This window comes from Pteropus vampyrus, unplaced genomic scaffold, assembly GCF_000151845.1.
Source record: "Pteropus vampyrus isolate Shadow unplaced genomic scaffold, Pvam_2.0 Scaffold593, whole genome shotgun sequence".
NCBI classification, from domain to species: Eukaryota; Metazoa; Chordata; class Mammalia; order Chiroptera; family Pteropodidae; genus Pteropus; species Pteropus vampyrus.
In genome coordinates this window covers 162,977-168,949 of record NW_011889374.1, presented here as the reverse complement: position 1 = coordinate 168,949, position 5,973 = coordinate 162,977, and the positions used below count along the sequence as shown (strand labels likewise).

The 5,973-nt window shown below is 49.0% G+C and overlaps 1 long non-coding RNA gene and 1 pseudogene across 1 annotated transcript in view; both read left to right on the top strand.

The window, feature by feature from the left end:
• LOC105308574 overlaps positions 1–1,088 on the top strand; it is a 4,712-nt gene extending 3,624 nt beyond the window's left edge. Inside the window, exon 3 of the long non-coding RNA XR_897314.2 lies at positions 376–1,088. This is a non-coding gene — a long non-coding RNA (uncharacterized LOC105308574). The remainder of the gene's footprint in view (positions 1–375) is intronic.
• Positions 1,089–2,898: 1,810 nt separating this feature from the next.
• On the top strand, positions 2,899–3,016 carry LOC111733632 (annotated as a pseudogene).
• Positions 3,017–5,973: the final 2,957 nt, after the last annotated feature.

Genomic DNA, 5,973 nt, shown 5'->3' with positions numbered 1-5,973 from the left:
TATTGTTTCTAAAGGTGAGGTCACTACAGTCTCTAGGGGCAAGGAGGTGTGGTCTGCGTGGGGAAGTGAAAAGAACAGCTCCCTTCTGAAGTGTCCCTGTGGTGAACTGGGCTTCATTCGTTCTGACCTTTTAGTGGTTTGAATGTTCCTTTCGAAGAGAAAGGTCTGAGGCAAAGCACAGAAATAGATGCCAGATGTCTGCCGAGGAGGAATAGTCGGATGGTATTAGGGGTTCCGAATAGGCTTTCCAGTGTCAAGGATGTCACCTGCTCTTACTGCTGTTCTTCCAGTGGGGATGTGAGTGGGCTGCGGCAGAGGAGGGTGGCGGGCAGCTGGAGCTAAATGTCACAGAGCTACATGTTGGTCTCTCCATAGTGTCCCTGGAGGAGCGTACGGGATGTGAGCTGCAAATCCCAGGGTCTGTCATGTGCAGGAGGGCTTGTGTGTCCCAGTGCCCTGTACTTGCTCCTACCCGCTGGATGGATGGAATCACTCAGGCCTACTCTACATCTTCTGGTTCCTGGAAGGGGCCAACCTACAACAGGATCTTCCAGTGGATACGAACAAACCAGGTCAAAAGCTACAAAAGAGGACCTGGGGTCACTTCCTTATTGTCGGGGATCCCCAGACCAGCAAGTCTTCCCTGAACCTCAGACACGCCAGGAAGAAAGGTGGCAGGGTATACTTACCCTGTAATTGGAGGGAGACTCTTAACTTCTCCTGGATATGGGACACCCTTATCTCCTTGAGCCCTGAAACAGGTCCCTTGTCAGAGGTCACCATCGTTTTACAGCCCTGGTACCACGGCACCACTGTCACTTGCCAGGTAACCTTACTGGGGTTCCTTGTGACCACAGAAATAACCATCCAGCTCAATGTCTCACGTGAGTGCTGGGCCAGGACTCCTGGGTTGTTGTGGGCAGTGGCTGTGTTGTGACCGGAATAACCAGACTCAACCTGAGTGCTTTGATTATAGAGGCAGTTTATTAGCTCCTTCCAAAAGGAGCAGCCCCGAAATGCCAAGATACAAGGTTTTTAAGCCCTAAATCCCATCCCTCATTCTGTCTTAAACACAAAGGTCCATCTTTCTCCTATTCACTACCTGTCAACCCACTGGTCAGGTGTGCAAGTGGGAAGTACAGAAGCAGAAAGCTTGTTGTTAGAATGTTATGTTCCTATGGGTGATTGCCTATGTTCCCATGGGCAATAGCCAGTGTCCCCATGGGCGATGGCCAAACAGTAATTTTCAGCTTATATACAATTGATTATTTTTCATGCCACGCAAGCAAGCAGGGTTACACAGGCTAAAATTGGCAGTTAGCGTATGAGCTCATTGTTACAAGTTTCATGATTAACAGAATGCGGTTAGGGGTTCCAGAAACTAGGCCTAAGGTATAGACTTCCTTTGTCCAGTTTCAGGTTTTAATTACCCTTTAACCCTTTCACATTTCAGCAGGCTATTACAGCTGTGGGGAGACAGTTAGGGCCTCGTGTAGGAAACCAGCCGACCAAGTCAAACCAGGTCCCTGAATGGGGGAGCGGGGACTGAGAAAAAAGAGAAGACAGACAGGGTGCAGGAGGGAGAACAGATCTCACAACTGTCTCCCCGAGTTTATTTCTTATGCTCCTTTTATACATAATTTGTTCCTTTGTGTATCTCAAGATAACATAATTAAAGTAACATCCTGAAGATCAAGGTACAATGGACACTTCCTTCGACACTCCCTTAGGCTATACTTAATCTTCTTCTTCCTGGAATTCCACAGAACCCGCCTTTTCCTTTTTATGCAAGCAGGCCTCTGTCCCGACCTGCAGGACCTAGTTATTGCGTAGAACCCGAGGAGGACCGTACCTTGAAAAAAACATGGGCGGGAGAAAAGAATGGAGGCAAGACAGTGTTCTGATCAAGCCTCAAAATTTTATTGTCGAGCGGTTATATTTATACACTCAAGTGGAGAGGGCAGGGGCGGGACTGATCAGAGAGTATTCGTTACCAGCTTATTGGTGTCCACCAGATGAGGTGATCTCTACCTGGCTAGTCAGAAACAGGTGGGCTGTGCCAGCAGTTGCAGGCTCCCGCTCTGCAGGGGGCGGAATGGGGATCAAAGACACGGGAAAAGGCGGGCGCTTCACAGTGCCGTGGCTGTCCAAATGGTCACAGCTAGCAGAGTTTGTTCTCGATAACAGGATGTGGTTCTTATCTTTGGGTGCAGGCTGAAGGCTCCCGACAGGCCTCCCGAGATAATCCATGCACTCTTTTGAATTTGGGGAGCTTTAGCTCCCTACAGCCTGGGATACTTGGAGCTGGGTCCTGGATGCTGGGCAGGGGAGGGGACCAAGAGGCTGCTAAAACCGAAGCTAACCTCAGAACTTAAGAAGGACCTCTTGTCTTCTGAATTTAGATGCTCCACAGAACCTGACCATCAGTGTCTTCCTTGGAAATAACACAGGTAGGAGAGAACTTCTCCTTTGTGCTGGAGGGAAGAGGGCGTCTGCAGGACCTCAGGAGAGAGGGCAAGTCTCAGAGCTTGAAGGATAGGAGGGCTGAGATTTGGATGTGCAATCTTAGTACTGAATGCCCCCTAGGTTCTCTGCCCCCCGTTAAAGCCCCTACTCTCGTCACCATAACAAAGACTTTCTTGCCAAATCTCATGGAGACTTTTCATTGTCACTTCCCTGGACCCCTTGGAGGGACCTTCTGTTTCGGCAGCTGACTACTTAAATTTCTCAGTTCCCTCCCCAAGAGCCAAATCCAGGCATCGGGTTTTGCCTTTGAAGACCCCTCTGCATTCTTCACCCAGCCTCACCTCTCTCGCTTTCAATACTTTCGATTGAAGCATTTCCCCCAGGCACTTTGTTTGCATGGTCTCATGCAAAGGGTTCAAAAGAGCATGTAGAGTCTATGGCCACACCACCTTGAACAAGCCTGATCCTGTTGATCTCCGAAGCTAAGCAGGGTCGGGCTTGGTTAGTACCTGGATGGGAGACCACGTAGGAAGACCAGGTGCTGTAGGCCTTAAAAATAAGGAATTGTAAGCTGACAAGGTCCTTGCAATCTGTGAGGTCAACCAAGGGTTGCCTCACCTTAAAAACAAACAAACAAACAAAAAAAAACATGTAGCGGGATGTACCTCTCCCACCTCTGCTCCCCACCCCAGATTCCCTCTTGAGAGGCATCCATCATAAACTATATGATGCGTCACCTCAGGCATCTGTCATTACGTCACCTCAGGCATACATAAGGATACCTTTGTATCTATTTCTGCATGTAGATATAGATACAGATTTTTCATGAACATTTTTTTTTTTTGCACACGAAGTGTCGTATATATGCTGTCCTGCATCTTTTTTAAATTAACAATAATTCTTGGGAATCTTGCTGTGTTAATAGATAAAGAACTTCATCCTTTGTTTTTTACAACTGCAAAGCAGTCCACTGTGTCGTAATGTCTTTAAATAATCATGTGCCAATGGTAAAAATATCTTCTACTTATAAACACCAGTGCGATGAATAACGTTCACCTATTTTGTAAGGATGCCGAAATATCTATGATTTTGAATTCCTCAGTCAGAGGGCACATGCATGACCAATTGTGATAGATAGGGCCAAATGGCTTTCCAAGAGGTCGTATAAGCACAAAACAGATAAAATAATAAAACGCTAATGACCGCCCTCGAAATGTCCCCTTTCTGTGTCTCTCTGATCACAACACTGTGTGTCCCCCTCAAAATGACAGCCTTCACCTGGTGGAAAGAGGGCAGTTTGGGGAGACTTCAGACAGCTGTGGGTCTGAATTCTGACTCTGTCACTTATTAGCTGTGTGATCACCTCTCTGAGACTTAGTTTTCTTAATTTGAATGAGTATCAAGGGACCACCAGGACCAGCCCAGGCAGAAAGGTGAGGGAGGGGGAGGTATCTGCTCGGTGTCTGCTCCAGTCCCGAAGTCTGATTTCAAATTGAGAAAGCAGGAAGGAACTGAGGCCTCAGGAAGGAGCCCCTGGGCCTCTGGGATGAGAAGGGACCATGTTGAATTGCGGCTCTGGAACCCTCTCTGTCCCACTCCAGGGAGGCAGTGTGCAGTCCAGAGAGTGACTTGGGTGGAGCGATGGAAGAATCAGATGTGTCTCATACACCTCGTGTCCCCGACGAGATGTGCCGGCCTTCCCGTGTCTGCCAGTGAGCCCCTTGGAGGCCCAGCTCACTGCAAGGGTCATTTGGCAGTGGGGGCTCAAGTACATGCAGGCTGCTAACAAACTCTGTGACCCTGGGCAAGTGCCTTCTCCACAGCCTCTTTACCGCTCTGTTAGTTTTGCAGAGTAACAGCACGTTGCTGTGGCACGATCAATTCTAAGACCCACGGAGCCAATTGAGATGAATTATGAGCCTTTATGAGCCGGCCGGGCGACTGACTCTCTACCACGCAGAGTTCGCAGGGTTCGAGGAGATCAGCCCCGAGCTCCCAAAAGAGGCAGCTCATAAAGCCTAGAACCACACCCTGGTTTAACATCAAACAAGCAAACAGATTAACCACACCCTAGTTAACATCAAACAAGCCAGCAGATTACAGAAGCAGAAGTTGGCTGTTAGCATATCTTTGTCCAGAACCACACCCTTAACAATGTTCGCTGCCTCTTGCCTCCCAATAGGGGCTATGTGTCCCCCCCTGGACCAGAGCTAAGCAGAATTTCTTGGAAGATGCTTTCAAAAGCATCTGGGAATGGTCTGTCTTCCCTAAAAGATCTGGGGGCTTGAATTCATTGGCAGTTGAAAAAACATCAGATTAAACAGAAAGGAGATACCGCTTTGCACTCAACAGATCAGAAAATGAAGAAGGACAGCAACTGTGGGGATTTTGTGAAGAGACAGGAGCCTCTGCCATGGTGGTGGTGAGGGCGTAGACTGTCGAGGCATTTTGGGAGCTGGCAACACTCTCATGAACTGACTGTATTTGCTTTGTGACAAATCACTGATCTGCACACTTAGCCATTTGTATCTTTTGCACGTTACACACATTGCAATATAAAAAATTTTTTAGTTCATAAGGAAAGTAGCCAGCAAAAAAAAAAAAAAAAAATGCAGACTGTATGATGCCATTTACATAAAGGTCAAAAAGAGTAAAACCTAAACTTTGACATTTAGGGATGCATGTTTCATAGGTAAAAATATGTTATTCTCTAAGGTGCGTAATAGGAATGCGATGAACATCCTTTGAGAAGTTGATGGGGAAAATTCCGACGTCCCTCTGTGTAAATGCTTTGAATAGATAACTCACAATGAAGGATCACGGTTAATGAAAAAAAAGAAGAAAAAAAAAAGAAATGTCGTTTACAATCACATCGATGTATGGAACAGATGTACTATCATTTCCCTCACTTTGAGTTAGCAAAAGTGAAAAAAGCCCACCCCATAGGCACTCTCACGTGCTGTTGGGAGGGTCAGAGAGCAGGCACATTTGGAAAACGTCGGGTTGGCCTGGGGAGGAGCTGGGGATCTTCACTGCTCGCATGTTCTATTAAGTCGAAACGCGTTTGGCTCTACGTTCCAAAAAGCCTGGCTTTCGGAAATTCTAGCAAACAGGGCTTTATTTTGGTCACATAACGAGAAGTCTAGATATGGGCCGCGCTGGCTTTGCTTCGGGCAGGGCGCGGGGGAGGCGCCGGGGACGCCCGGGGCCCAGACCAGGGCGGCGGCGCCAAGCTGACCTTCCCGCCCCCGGGGCCGGCCGCCACCTCGGACACAGCTGCTCCCCTGGCTGGAGGGCCGGACCCGGTTCCGGTGGCGCCAGGCCCTCGCGCAGCCCAGTTACTCCGAAGTCGGCCCCCCCGCCCCCCGCCCCCGCGACCTGGTTTCAGCACCACGGACAGCGCCGGCTCCGTCTTTTGGGGGCGCCGAGGCCAGACTGCGTCTTGGCTGCACAGAGCGGCCCCACCCCGCGGACAAACCCTGGTGGGAGGATTGGGGTGGATGGGCT